Source organism: Bos javanicus, chromosome 13, assembly GCF_032452875.1.
Source record: "Bos javanicus breed banteng chromosome 13, ARS-OSU_banteng_1.0, whole genome shotgun sequence".
NCBI classification, from domain to species: Eukaryota; Metazoa; Chordata; class Mammalia; order Artiodactyla; family Bovidae; genus Bos; species Bos javanicus.
In genome coordinates this window covers 80,869,965-80,884,845 of record NC_083880.1, presented here as the reverse complement: position 1 = coordinate 80,884,845, position 14,881 = coordinate 80,869,965, and the positions used below count along the sequence as shown (strand labels likewise).

At 50.0% G+C, this 14,881-nt stretch overlaps 1 protein-coding gene across 2 annotated transcripts in view; it reads right to left on the bottom strand.

Annotated features, from left to right (window-relative positions):
* The window catches only part of TSHZ2 (teashirt zinc finger homeobox 2), a 496,422-nt gene that overhangs the window by 125,262 nt on the left and 356,279 nt on the right, over positions 1 to 14,881 (bottom strand). The window lies entirely within an intron of this gene.

Genomic DNA, 14,881 nt, shown 5'->3' with positions numbered 1-14,881 from the left:
CGCCTTAGGGGCGGCAGGGCGCTGAGAAGGGGGAGAGGAGGGAAGTGAGGGCCGAGGGTGGCGGAGGCGGCTAGTCCGCACCGGGAGGGAAGGGGCTTCAGGTTTACACGCGTGCGCTCGGCACGCTCTGATTTGGTGAGTTATGTTGCAGACCAGTCTCTGAGTCGCGGGAACCAGGGGGCTCTTTCCTGAGCCGAGTCGCCCCTGGTGAGGCAGCTTTGTGGACCCTGGTGAGGAGCTCGCAGGAGCGAGGGGTTTCCACGCGTGCAGCCTGCCTAGGGCGCACGCTTCCCGGAGCTTCTCGGCTGGAGGCGCGCCGTCTGCCTGCCTTACTCCTCTGATGTTACTTTCCCTCGCAGCCCCCCTCCTCATAACCTCCGAGAGCTGTTTCTGGGTCCCGCCAGCCATGGGAGTTTCCCATCATCCCTGGAGGATGTTCTGCCCGCCTCCCCTCCCCTCCACGCTGCTTCTCTGTGGGGAACGCTCACCTTCCACCTGTCTGCCGTGTGCCCTACGTCTTAACACCCACAAAACACACACCCTCCCTTGCTGCATCACACCTCTGGAGGGGGACACAAAGCTTCGCACAGGTTTCCTCGCTAACCTCCAGGTCACCAGGCTTCCGGAGCATTCGCGGAGCCCACTGCCAGGGGAGGAAAGCCACCGCCTGCCTTTTCTGGGCGCCTGGGCCGCCCCAGGCTCCGTGCTGGGTGAGGGCAACCCGCCGCCCCAGGCTGCCTGAGACGCAGGGCTCGCCTGGGACGTGGCACCCTCGCTGCTAAAGCTGCGGTCTCCAAGATGGACAGGGACAAGCTGGGCACCTTAGTAAAGGCTGCCCAGGGATTATCTCATTTATTTTTAAATGTATTTTGTTTTGCATAACAGTTTTAGACTTGAGAAAACTACAGAGACCCTAATCCAGAGGGTCCCCATGGGTCTGCCCCCAGTTTATGCTGTTCGTAGTCTCTTACATCACTGAGTACATCTGTCACAACTCCTGAGCCAGTGTGGATACACTGTTATTAACTAAACCCGTCCTTGATTCTGCGTGGGCTTCCCAGGTGGCTCAGCGGTAAAGAATTCACCTGCCGGTGCAGGAGACGTGTTTCGATCCCTAGGTCAGGAGGATTCCATGGAGGAGGAAATGGTAACCCACGCCAGCATTCTTGCCTGGAGAATCCCACGACAGAGGAACCTGGTGGGCTACGGAGTCACAAAAGCGCTGGACACGACCGAGCAACTAAACAACAGCAATGATACTTGGTTCGCATTTCCTTTGTTTTCCCCCACCGTCCGTTTCCTGCTCCACCCAGGACCCTGTGTCACGTGTACTCCTCATGGTGCCAGAGGCTCCTCTTGGCTCTGACAGTTTCTCAGACTTTCCTTCCGCTTGATGACTTGACATCCAAGAGTCCAAGTTGGGTGTCCTCTATGATCTCTTTTAATCCTCATGCAGATCTAAGGGGCAGAAACCATTGTCCCGTTTCACAGATGGAGTTGTTGAAGCTTAGGACCAAGATGATAACCAGTAAAGGGATGTAGGAGAAGGTGTTTCCACTGGGGACCAATGGTTCCTTAATCACATCAGTAACAATAATAGCTAATATCATTAGTGCTTGCTGTGTTCCAAGTACCCTGCTAAGAAGCCCATACATATCATATCACTTAATCCTCTTGACTGCCCTATGTTATGGGGACTAAAGTTATGACCATTTTATAGATAAGAAGGGTGCTTCCCCGGTGGCTCAGAGGGTAAAGCATCTGCCTGCAATGCCGGAGCCCTGGGTCGGGAAGCTTCCCTGGAGGAGGAAATGGCAACCCACTCCAGTATTCTTTCTTGCCTGCAGAATCCCATGGACAGAGGAGCCTGGCGGGCTACAGTCCACAGGGTCGCAGAGCGTCGGACACGACTGAGTGACTGCACTCACTTTTACTCTAGATAAGAAAACCGAGGCCCGGGATGTTTTCCTGCGTGTCTCCCTTAGCTCTGTATTAGGTGAGTTTTTTTGGCCTGAGGGCACTCTGTACCTCCTTGGACGCACCAGTCAGTTTCTGCAGCTTGTACCCAGATAACTAAAGTGACAGCGGAAGTCGCTTGGTCGTGTCCGACTCTTTGCAACCCCATGGACTACACAGTCCAGGGACCTCCAGGCCAGAATACTGGAGTGGGTATCCCTTCCCTTCTCCAGGGGATCTTCCCAACCCAGGGATCAAACCCAGGTCCCCCACACTGCAGATAACTAACACACTCAAATGGTTGTTCTTCTCACAGTGCATCACAGTCACTAGTTAAATTGTTCATCACTCCCCCCCGCCTCCAGGTGGTAAGTTCTACTATTTTGCTTTTTTTTTTTTTAATCTCTATTTCTTGGTACATATATTAACAAATATATCTTAAATATAATTGAAGTACAATCTACAAAAATATTGAATGACTGTGTTGCACCGAAACCAATATAATATTATAAATCAACTATACCTTCATAAAGAAAAAAAGAAACAACCAGATTATGGAATTTTTAAAAAAAATTTTCTTGGAGTATAGTTGATTTACAATGTACATGTGTTAGCTTCTGCTATACAGCAAAGTGAATAAACTACAAATATACATATATCCACTCTTTTAGATTCTTTTCCTATATAGGTCATTACAGAGTATCGAAAAGAGTTCCCTGTGTTATTCTAATCCCTGATTATAGAATTTTACCATGACTTAAGTGATGGAATTCCAGTTGAGCTCTTTCAAATCCTGAAAGATGATGCTGTGAAAGTGCTGCACTCAATATGCCAGCAAATTTGGAAAACTCAGCAGTGGCCACAGGACTGGAAAAGGTCCGTTTTCATTCCAATCCCAAAGAAAGGCAATGCCAAAGAATGCTCAAACTACCGCACAATTGCACTCATCTCACACGCTAGTAAAGTAATGCTCAAAATTCTCCAAGCCAGGCTTCAGCAATACGTGAATCGTGAACTTCCTGATGTTCAAGCTGGTTTTAGAAAAGGCAGAGGAACCAGAGATCAAATTGCCAACATCTGCTGGATCATGGAAAAAGCAAGAGAGTTCCAGAAAAACATCTATTTCTGCTTTCTTGACTATGCCAAAGCCTTTGACTGTGTGGATCACAATAAACTGTGGAAAATTCTGAAAGAGATGGGAATACCAGACCACCTGATCTGCCTCTTGAGAAATTTGTATGCAGGTCAGGAAGCAACAGTTAGAACTGGACATGGAACAACAGACTGGTTCCAAATAGGAAAAGGAGTACGTCAAGGCTGTATATTGTCACCCTGTTTATTTAACTTATATGCAAAGTACATCATGAGAAATGCTGGACTGGAAGAAACACAAACTGGAATCAAGATTGCCGGGAGAAATATCAATAACCTTAGATATGCAGATGACACCACCCTTATGGCAGAAAGTGAAGAGGAACTAAAAAGCCTCTTGATGAAAGTGAAAGAGGAGAGTAAAAAAGTTGGCTTAAAGCTCAACATTCAGAAAACGAAGATCGTGGCATCTGGTCCCATCACTTCATGGGAAATAGATGGGGAAACAGTGGAAACAGTGTCAGACTTTATTTTTGGGGGCTCCAAAATCACTACAGATGGTGACTGCAGCCACGAAATTAAAAGACGTTTACCCCTTGGAAGGAAAGTTATGACCAACCTAAATAGCATATTCAAAAGCAGAGACATTACTTTGCCAACAAAGGTTCGTCTAGTCAAGGCTATGGTTTTTCCTGTGGTCATGTATGGATGTGAAAGTTGGATTGTGAAGAAGGCTGAGCACCGAAGAATTGATGCTTTTGAACTGTGGTGTTGGAGAAGACTCTTGAGAGTCCCTTGGACTGCAAGGAGATCCAACCAGTCCATTCTGAAGGAGATCAGCCCTGGGATTTCTTTGGAAGGACTGATGCTGAAGCTGAAACTCCAGTACTTTGGCCACCTGATGCGAAGAGTTGACTCATTGGAAAAGACTCTGATGCTGGGAGGGATTGGGGGCAGGAGGAGAAGGGGACGACAGAGGACGAGATGGCTGGATGGCATCACTGACTCGATGGAGGTGAGTCTGGGTGAACTCCGGGAGTTGGTGAAGGACAGGGAGGCCTGGCATGCTGCGATTCATGGGGTCGCAAAGAGTCAGACACGACTGAGCGACTGAGCTGAACTGAAGTTCTATTCTTTTGCGGTGGGAGAGAAAGCATAGGTGGGTCAGTGGTAAAGAACTTGCCTGCCAACGCAAGAGATGAAAGAGATGTGGGTTTGATCCTTGGGTTGGGAAGATCCCTTGGAGTAGCAACTGGCAACCCACTCCAGTATTCTTGTCTAGAAAATTCCATGGACAGAGGAGCCTGGCGGCCTACAGAGGTCGCAGGAGTCAGACGTGAATGAGCACAATGAGAAAGCAAAGGTTTATAACTTTGCTTCTAGCCTTTCTCAATAGGGCTGTTTTACCTTGTGTTAGATTAACAGTACGCAGTAATGCACATCAAACACAGCCAGCTGGAACTCATTTCCTCTAACGCTGAATGTAAACACGACACACACAACGCTGCTGCTGTTTTTCTTACGCAAACACTTCCAGGGCGTTATTCTGTGAGTTTCCTTGATTTTCTCTTTTTCCTTTCCCTCTTCATTTCTTCTCTCTCTTTCTCATTCTTTCACTCTCTATTAAAAACAATCAATGATCAACTCCTGGTTTTTCGATGGAACCCATAAGGCAATCACTTTTTATCCAAATTCTTTCAGGGATTTGCACCGTGGAAGATAACCTTAGTCCCAGCTATAACGACAGAGTAGATGGGATAATCAACTCAGTGGTAAGTTGGCTTTAGGTAAGCCTGTTTTCTCCTCAGTACTGTGAGAACACCCTTCCTTATTGCATGCACGAATTGAGAGAATACAGGGGGAAAAAATGCAAAACCTGGTGTCCAGCACATAACAAATCCCCAATAAATGGCAGTGGTGATGATGGGTAGGACATTGCTGCTGATGATAATAGGGGCTGTGAATTGGTTTCTATGCAGTACCCAGAAGCGTGGGAGGCAGCCTAGAGTCCTATTTTGAAAATATTGCATCAGCATAAATATCTCAATTTACAGGGAGAAGAGAAGCCACTGGCTACCAGTGCCCATTTTAAATTTTGCATGAGAACAACGAAACACACGGGGCCCTGGGTAAAGCTGCGAGGTTCTGGAGTGAGGCTTGCCGTGCACCCGAGGCCTAAGGGAATGCCAAGGAAGCTGTCAAGGGAAGTGAGGAGCGCGCGAGTCCAGGTTGGGCTATTAATGCCTGGCTCTCCAAACTGTCTCATTTTCTGAGCTTCATTTAATTTTTAGGATCACCCGGGGCCCAGCCTGTTAGAAAAGGAAGGATAGTGGAAATTACTCATGAGCTGGCTCCGATTTGATGGAGCCGACCACCTTCGCTCGTGGCGAGAACTCCTGGAAAGGGAGGGCTGGGGAGAGGGCCGCCTGGGTGCAGAGCTTCCTCCCAGCCCACCCTGCCTTCTAGCTTCCTTGTCAGCGCTGCCATTGATATTAAAATCAAGGGGTTGGCATACAGCTCCTGGTAGCATTGGCAGAATTCCAGGCCGGCTCTAATGAGCCTCACCTGGGCTAATTACATTTTTTACAAACCCCGCTGGAGAGGTGAGAGTTGCCAATTGGTCGTCCAGAGTGATAGTGTCTGGGATTTCTGAGCCCTGAGATTTCTTTCTGTCTCTGGCAGTCGGAGCCGCCGAGGGCCAGAAAGTGGCCTGGGGAAGTCTGGCTACTTGTGGGCATCTGGCAGGACCCTGATTGTCCTGCAAAGAAAGGGAGACTGCGAAGTTCGGAGGTGAGCCTCAGTCTCATCCTCCAATGATAGGCTCACTTACCTTCCTGTTATAAATTTGGGCTCCCAGGCCTCACCCTAGACCTCTGGAATCAGAATCTGCATTTTAAACAGAATCCTTGGGTGCAGTGTGTGCACCATGAAGTTTGAGAAACACTGATACAGATTTTCTTCATAATGTGTTCCTTAACACCGCAACCTCCAACAGAGACAAAAATTTCCTAGAATTACAGAGCATAAGGCGCTTCCCAGGTGGTTCCGCAGTAAAGCATCCACCTGCCAGTGTAGGAAACGCACGTTGGATCCCTGGGTCTGGCAGATCCCCTGGAGAAGGAACTGGCAACCCACTCCAGTATTCTTTCCTGGGAAATCCCACGGACAGAGGAAGCTGGTGGGCTACAGTCCACGGGGTCACAAAGAGTTGGACTGAGTGACTAAAAGAACGGAGCATAAAGGACTTCCAGAGGTGAGGGTCGGGGTTCCCCTTCCACTATTTGTCAGCTGTATGACTTGGGCTAGGGATTTAACCTCCTTGAGCCTCAGTTTCCTTATCAGTAAAAATGCATGTACGTTTAGTCCCCGTAACACAGGGAGAGCGTGAGGCTCAAGTGCCTTTCACCACAATGCAGCTTCACAGACAGAGCGCACCCAAGCTGGATGAGATCACAGAGGACTTCTCGGAAGAGGCGGGCTCTAAGTAAGGACTTAGCAGCTGCTTGGGGTGGTTCCCAGGAGCCCACCAGCATGGTGTCTCCCACACCCTCCCTGGTGAGTCTGTTGGTCTCCCAAACAACTAACGTAGTCGGGGGCAGTGATGGTGGCCCACTCATTGCGCAAGGTGGGAAAATCTGAACAGTCAGCTTGATTTTCCCCAGCCTTCCTGTGCCGGCTGCTTTCCCCTCACCAGTCATCAGTATTCACTGCCTCGGGGGAGAGATGATTGCACCAAAAATACAGGGAAAGAAATTTGAGTTTAACAAATGTAGGGTTTGCAAAAAGCATGATTCCAGAGACAACTTAGCGAAAAGACAAGACGTGATTAAAGAGCAAGTCTTCCCTGCTGGACTCGACTAGACAAACATGCGGAGCTGGAGAGGGGCAGGGAGAGCTGAAGCGGTGCTGGGGAGTCCAAGGCTGCTCGGTGTCCCCGAGAAAGGGGTGAGTGATAGCAATCCCGAGGGTCTTGAATAGACGCAGGAGAAGCAGTCACGTGACCCTCTTCCTGGGAGGCCACAGTTCCCCATAAATGCCCTGGGCTCCGCTGTAGCTTGGGGGGAACAGCAGCAAAGTGATTGAGAGGGTCTCTGGCCGAGGGGTCGGGGGTGCCCCCAGGGGCTGCTTCGTGGGCATTGGAGCTGCTCACTCACATAGGGCCCTGTGCTTGGTTGAATGCTTGGCTGTTGCTGCCTTGAAATTCCTAATCATTTTGAACAAGGAGCCCGCGTCTTCATCTTGCACTGGGCCCTGCAGAACACACCCCGAGTCCCAGCGTGACGGGGTCACACGCGAGCTCCAGGCCTCACGGAGCTCCAGGCGGCTCAGGGGGACCGGAAGGCACTTAGACAGCTTGCGGCCACCACTGCCTCCTCTGGGAGGGACGAAGCTCCCCTGCTCCCTCGGGTTAGTTGCGTATCCTCTGGAGAGCAGTGGGAGCCCTGACGTTTCCGCCAGGAAGAACAGGGGCTTGAAACAGACGCTGAGTTCAGGCGAAAAGCGGGAGAGAAGGCGGCATCTCTCCCGCGCCTGCATGTGTGCCCTGTCTGAGGGTTTGCCTGCTACACTTTTCCCCTGGCGTGTTCGGTGGCTAGGCCGAGCTTCGTTCCACTTTCTGCTCTCCCCTGCCGGCGATGAGAGCCGGGCTTGGAGCCCGTCCCCCTACACCCGGGCACTGTGCCGCCTGCTCACGCTTGCCCAATGGGCTCGGTTGGCGTTTCCACCACCAGAGCTCGCCTGGCTCTTGCCCACCTTGATGGGCAAGACACTGCCCTGACCTCACAGACCCTGGCGCCAACTGGAGGCGGGCTTGGCAGAGGACCTGGGGCAGGGTTTCTCGCCCTCGGCACGGGGGCGTTTGGCGCCGGATGGGTCTTTGTTGGGGGCCTGTCTGTAGGATGGGGGAAGCATTCCTTGCCTCCACCCCACCCCGCCCAAATGCCAGGGGCACCCCCTCCATATGGACAAACAAGAAGCTCCTTCAGGCTTTGCCAGCGGTTCCCTCGGGGGCAAAACCACCCCTGTGGTTTCAATCCATTGTGGCCAGTTACTGCAAGGTGACCTGGGACAGGTTCTCCATCCGTGAAGGGCCTGAAGGAGACCTTTTGGAAAAGGAGATCGTGATTTGTTGACTTGTCATCCTCGTGGTGAGGGTTCAAGGAGCTGCCACAGGGGGCCTCCTGGTGAAGGCTGGCGTGCCTCACAGGGGTCTCTCTCGGCCTCTGCCAAGCCCAGGTCACAGATGAGGAACACTGAGGCTGCGTGGATGACGGCTCTCCACCAACCCAGGGCCGATGCCCCTTCTACAGTATGTAAAAAATTACAAAAATGGCCCCTGCACTCGGAAATTATGAATGTCCTAAAAACGTTTGTATGACCGGGGAAGCTGGTTACGGGCCAGGCACCACGGGAAGAGTGTTGCAGGATGACATGGGCCTCACGTGGCGGGCATCCTCGCTTTACAGGTGCGGAAACAGGGCTCCAGGGAGGTGGCCTGGCTTTCCCAGGACCGCACCTGAAGCTCCGTGAGTGGAGCCGAGCGCCTGTGCCTCAGCAGGCGCAGCACTGAGGGAGCGTGTCCAAACGCGAAACACGTGTGTGTGTTCGCACAGCGCGCTCAGTCGCCCCTGTCATGTTCGACTCTTTGTGACCCCACGGACGGTAGCCTGCCACAGTCCCCTGTCCTTGGGGTTCTCCAGGCAAGAATACTGAGGCGGTTGCCATGCCCTCCTCCAGGGGATCTTCCCAAGCCAGGGATCAAACCTGCGTCTCCTGCGGCTCCTATACTGGCAGGTGGGTTCGTAACAACTGGAGCCCCCTGGGAAACCAAAGACGTCGTAGTACATACACACAATGGAATATTACTCAGCTGTAAAAAAGAAGGAAGTGATGTCATTTGCTGTAACGTGGGTGGACCTAGAGATTGTCATTCTAAGTGAAGTCAGACAGGGAGAGACAGACGTCATATGGGATGACTGATGTGTGGAATTTTAATAAGTGATACGAATGAACTTATTTAGAAAACAGACTCACAGACTTTGAAAACAAACTTCCGGTTACCGAAGGGGAAAGGTGGTGGGGGGAGGGATAAATGAGGGTTTGGGGGATTAGCATACACACACTATCGTATACAGAATAGATAATCAGCAAGGACATACTGTATTACAGGGACCTCCACTCGGTATTCTGTGATAAGTGAAATGCAAAAAGACTCTGAGAAAGAGCAGATGTTTGTGTATGTATAACTGAATCACTTTGCTGTATGCCTGAAACTAACACATCATTGCAAACCAACGCTGCTCCAATATAAAACAGAAATTTAAAAAAATGCAGTGGCTCATGCTGGAGTCATGCATTACCCGCCCCGTGTCTGCTTCTGCAAAGTCCTATTACTTATTTATTAATTTTCTTTTAGTGGATATACTTTTTTGGCTTAAATATTTCAAGAGGCGTTTTACAGCACTTCTCCAAACCGAAAAGCAGTTTTAGCAGCCACCCATGGAAGAGAGAAATGGGTTTTTCACATTGGGAGTCAATGTTGTTAATTATCTTTGGTAATCCAAACAAGATTCGGATCTGGGCTGGGCGTGGTTGTTCAGCCTCTTGTATTCACTAAACGTTCGATAAACAGGCCATGGGAGATCCACTGGGCTGGCTCACTCAGCATCCACTCACAGCCATTTTCCCTGCGTGTCCCCTCCTGTGGGGGCTGAAGAGCTGAACACTTGCTATGCCCTTTGCTGCGTGGTGTGGTCATGCGACGATGCTCCGCCCGCGAGGGGTATGAAGGAACAGAGTCTTTCCCTGATTAAAAAGACAAAACCTTGCCAGATGTTCTTTCAACGTGTCCCTCTGTGACGGTGAGTTTCACGTGTTGACTTGGCTGAGCTCTGCGTGCTCAGTTGCTCAGTCATGGCCGACTCTTTGCAGCTCCGTGGACTGTAGCCCGCCAGGCTCCTCTGTCCATGAGCTTCTCCAGGCAAGAACGCCGGAGTGGGTTGCCATTTCCTCCTCCAGGGGATCTTCCCCACCTAGGGGTCGAACCAGGTCTTCCACATTGCAGATGGATTCTTTACTGATTGAGCCACCGGAGAAGCCCAAGAACATTGGAGTGGGTAGCCTATCCCTTGTCCAGGGGAACTTGCTGACCCAGGGATTGAACTGGGGTCTCCTGCATTGCAGGTGGATTCTTTACCAGCTGAGCTTCCAGGGAAACCTTCAATCAAACACTTCCCTAGGTATTTTGTAGATGTGATTGACATCCACAGCCAGTTGACTTTAAGTAAGGACAGTATCCTCTGTAATGTGGGTGGGCCTCATTAAGGAGGAGGCCTTCCTCAAGGAGGAAGATCTTAAGAGTAAAACCCAGGCTTCTGTGAGGACCAAGACATTCCACCTGTGGCCTGGAAGCCTTGGCTGCTGCTGCAGAGTTTCCAGCCTACTGCCCTGGCCTACAAATTTCAGACTCGGTCAGCCAGGCCCACAGCTGTGTAAGCCAGTTCCCTGAAGAAAAATCCTCCTGACCTCTCTGTCTCTCTCTCACGTCTCACTGGCTTGCTCCTCTGGTGGAATCCTGACTGATATATTGTTCTGTTCCTTTTCGCAAAGGAAGTGTGAGCTGTGGACAGGTGCCCGGCATCCTGCTGCTGCGTAAGTGACGAGCGTGGGACGGGGCCCTGAGGTCAAGCTGGATGGGGCGGCGGGGATGGGGAGGGCTCGGGTCTGGGTGGCCTGGCCGCGTTCACCTGTCCGCCGAGACAGCTACCTCTGGGCATCTTCCTATTGCTGAAGTCAGAACGCGTCTTCTCAATGATCACATCTCACAATTCATCGACAGGGTTGTCCGGCTTGTGCTACGTTGTGTCTTTTCCTCCTGGAGGCACCCACTAATGGCACAGTTTATCACCGGTGGGGTCTCAGGTTTAATAAATTAGAGTAACTGCAAACCCAGTGCTGACTTGATTTAAGGTTTTATATATTTTGGAGTGTCCAGTATGTGAGTGCGGTATTTCCCTGAGCTGGATGCTATGAGATAACCGGTCTTGGAAGGCATTGAGCAAGACCTTCCAATAAAGACATTAGAGGAGAAAGAACACCTTTCTCCTCTGATGTCTTTACTTTTTTTATTCTTTAATTAATTTTTAGTTGGAGAATAATTGCTTTACAAAGTCGTGTTGGTTCCTGACGTACAACAAGGCGACTTAGCGAGAAGCACATATATACACACACATCTACGCCTACATCTACATGTATATATATCCGCCCCTCTTGAGCCTCCCCGATCCAGGACGTCACGGATCGCCTAGCTGAGCTCCTTGTGGTACACAGCCTCTCCCCACTAGCTGTCTATTTTACACACGGCAGGGTCCTCTAGCGTCTTTTCTCCTGTAGTTCGGTCACCGTGTAACAGGGTGGTCGCAGGCTCAACCTTTCATTTCTTCATGAAGGTTTCTTTTAAAACAAACCAAATGCTCCACATGCTTGCATTTTACCTGAAGAGACAATCAAAGCTTTCCCAAATCCTGTCCCTTCTCACCCCGCAGAATCCACTCCCCAAGCTTTAATGCAGGTTGAAATGAGCTTTTTTTTTTTAACTGATGAAAATATTATAGGAATTTAAAACCAAACCCATTAATATCCTGATCAGACACCCCATGTTAATTGCGGATTCTTTCAGGTGACAGAACAGGTCACCGTCTGGGCGTCATGCAAAAGCGGTTTCATAAGAGCTGCCTCGAGGAGCTGCTGTTTGTGGCTGAAACTTTTCCCGCCTGGCAAGCGAGGCTGGGGAGTGACTTTCCTGTCTCAGCTTGCAAGGAGGAACAGCAGGTGCTGAGTGCTGCCTCTGAGGAGGGGAGCCAGATTGGAAAAAGGGAACCTTGGGGCCCATTTACTTATTTTTTTTTCCTTTTTAAACACGCTTCCTTGAAAACTTGGTACAGACTTTCCTCTTTTCCTCCTGACGCTTCCAAGAAAGGATGATTGAGATGATTCTGCCACACACAAGGAAATGACTCCAGGAAATTTTTCTAACAGGAGACATTTCTGGGATTTCCATCAGTGAATCTCTACCTCCTTCCATGGGTCTCAGGCAGGGGACAAAAGCAGACACCTACAAGGTCCACAGAGGGAAAGGCTGAGTGGGGACTGTGGCAAATGAGCCCTGGTTCTGTTTTTTTAATTTACTTATTTTTGGCTGTGCTGGGTGTTCGCTGCCACATGGGCGTTTTCTCCAGCTGTGGCAGGGAGCTCCGGGTGTAATGCACAGGCTTCTCCTTGCCGCGGCCTCTCTTGCTGTGGAGCACGGGCTTAGCTGCTCTGCAGCATGAGGGATCCTCCCGATTCAGGGATGGAACCCGTGCCTCCTGCATTGGCAGGAGGTTTCTTTACCACTGAGCCACCAGGGAAGCCCCAAACCCTGATCCTGTTTTAAGGTACTAAGACAGAAGGAGCCTTTGCCTGCTGCCCGAGCTCTGTATTTCAGGCGTATCCAGACTCTCATCACCTCCACGGCTGACGTCCTAGTCCGACACAGTGGTGGATCTCCGACTCTGGGCTCCAAGGCACTAGGGACTAGCCCCAGGGACTCTGGGGCATCAGAATCATATGTGTGCCTGCTCAGTCTCTCAGTCATGTCCGACTCTTTGTGACCCCATGGACTGCAGCCCACCAGGCTCTTCTGTCTATGGAATTTACAGGCAAGAATACCAGAGTGGGTTGCCAGTTCCTTCTCCAGGGGATCTTCCCGACCCAGGGATGGAACCTGAATCTCTTGTGTCTCCTGTATTGGCAGGTGGATTCTTCACCACCACGCCACCTGGGAAGCACTATCAGAATCATATCAAAGGCTTGTTGGAACATAAGGCACTGGGCCCCAGCCTCAGGGTTTCTGACTCAGCAAGTCTCTGCTGAGGCCAAGAGTTTGCTTCTGAACAAGTTTCCAGGTACCACTGATGCTGCTTGTGTGAGGACCACTCTGAGAACCACAAGCCCCAAGCACCGCCATCACTTGCCTGGGCTGTGCAAAGCCTCCTAACGGCCCCCTGCTTAGACGGTATCTTCCCGGGGGAGTCCTGGGTCTCCATGGCCCAGCCGTGCTGCCCACACCTCCTGTCTCCCTGCAGGTCCCAGGAAGAGATGCAGGTGCCCCAGCCGTGACTGCTTTCCTGGCATAATCCTCCCTGGTGTCCATGCGATGACTTACGTCTTTGGTCGGCCTCTCCCTGGTTAGTTACTATCTTCTAGTCCAGCTGCCCCATTAACTTTTCTCCATCATACTGCTTTATCGTTAGGTCCCTGAATAGACATTGTTAAAAAAACAAACAAAAAGCCTTTAAACGACTTCCCTAAGAATAGGGAATTGCTTTTTCTCTACCTGTTGTCTTCTTACATTTCTGCACAAATGCTCATATATCTGGAATCTCCATGGACGCTTGGTAATTCTGTCCACGGGGAAATGAGTTATGATGCAACTCATGACAAGTTGGGCAGAGACATCGCTCCCTCTCACATGGTTTGCCAGAAATGCTGGCATCTTTTCTTCTGAGCTGTTGAGGCTTGAGAACTTCATCCCTTGTAAAGTAAAGCCAGGCACAGTGTGGGAAAGGATTGAGAAGGAGCCCTACGTTCTACAGATGAATCCCAGACAGATGTCAGATAAACATATTTAAATAAACTGAATGTCACTTTTCTCTTTAATCTCTGGTTTCAGAGGAGCTGAAACTTTCTGGACCTTATCAGTGTGCTGTCACCTCTGATTGCTGTCATATTTCATGCACTTAAAAAAAAAGTGTCAAGAGGATGGGAGTGCAAAAGGGAGAAAATAGAAAGGATTATATGTTCAAGTGAAAATAAAATATGCAATCTCCACCAGGCATTTCGGTCAACATGACTTAGGAGTGACTGTTGGTACGGAAGAAATAGCCCTGGCTTTCTCAAGACAGCTGGATCGTATCAGACTCTTAGGGGACTCAGGATTCACTAACTATATTCCTGTTCTTTCCCCTCACTCTGGCAGTTGAGGAGTTTTCATTGTTGTCACTCAACTTAAAAGTGATGTGTTACATCGCTTTTATGTATAAAAGGCCTGTGTATCACCACACATGGCTGCATGGAAGCTGGTGAAATCTGAATTCAATTTGAGTTTGAGATTGTGCAGCGGTTGTGCAAGTTGAAGCGATGGGGGAGCTGGGTGACGAGCACATGTGGCTTCTCTTGACATTTCTTCCTGCTTCCTGTGGGATTTAGAATTATTTCAAAGTAAAAAAAAAAAAAAAGCATGAAACTCTAAATATAAATTGTTGTTGTTTAGTCTCTAAGTCGTGTCCGACTCTTTTCAACCCCATGGACTCTAGCCTGCCAGGCTCCTCTGTCCATGGGATTCCCCGGGCAAGAACACTGGAGTAGGTTGCCGATTCCTCCTCCAGGGGGTCTTCCCGACCCAGGGATCAAACCCGTGTCTCCTGCGTTGGCAGGAGGACTCTTCATCACTGAGTCACCTGGGAAACCCTAAATATCTAGACAAAAAGTGTCGACTGTGGCTGACAAATTTATTCTGTGAAGGGCCAGAATATAAATAACAGATAGTTTAGGTTTCACGGACCACATGAGCTCTGTTGCTACTGCTCCGCCCTCTGCCACTGTACCATAAAATTAGCCAAAGATAATATGTAAATGGATGAACATGTCCGTTCAACAAAACTTTATTAACAAAGACAGTAAGTGGACTGGATTTGGCCTGGGGGCTTTGGTTTGTCAACTGCTCTCCGCCCCCCGCCCCTGCCCCAATCTAGAATTTGGGTCCTAAACACTAAGGGCTAATAAAATGTTAATC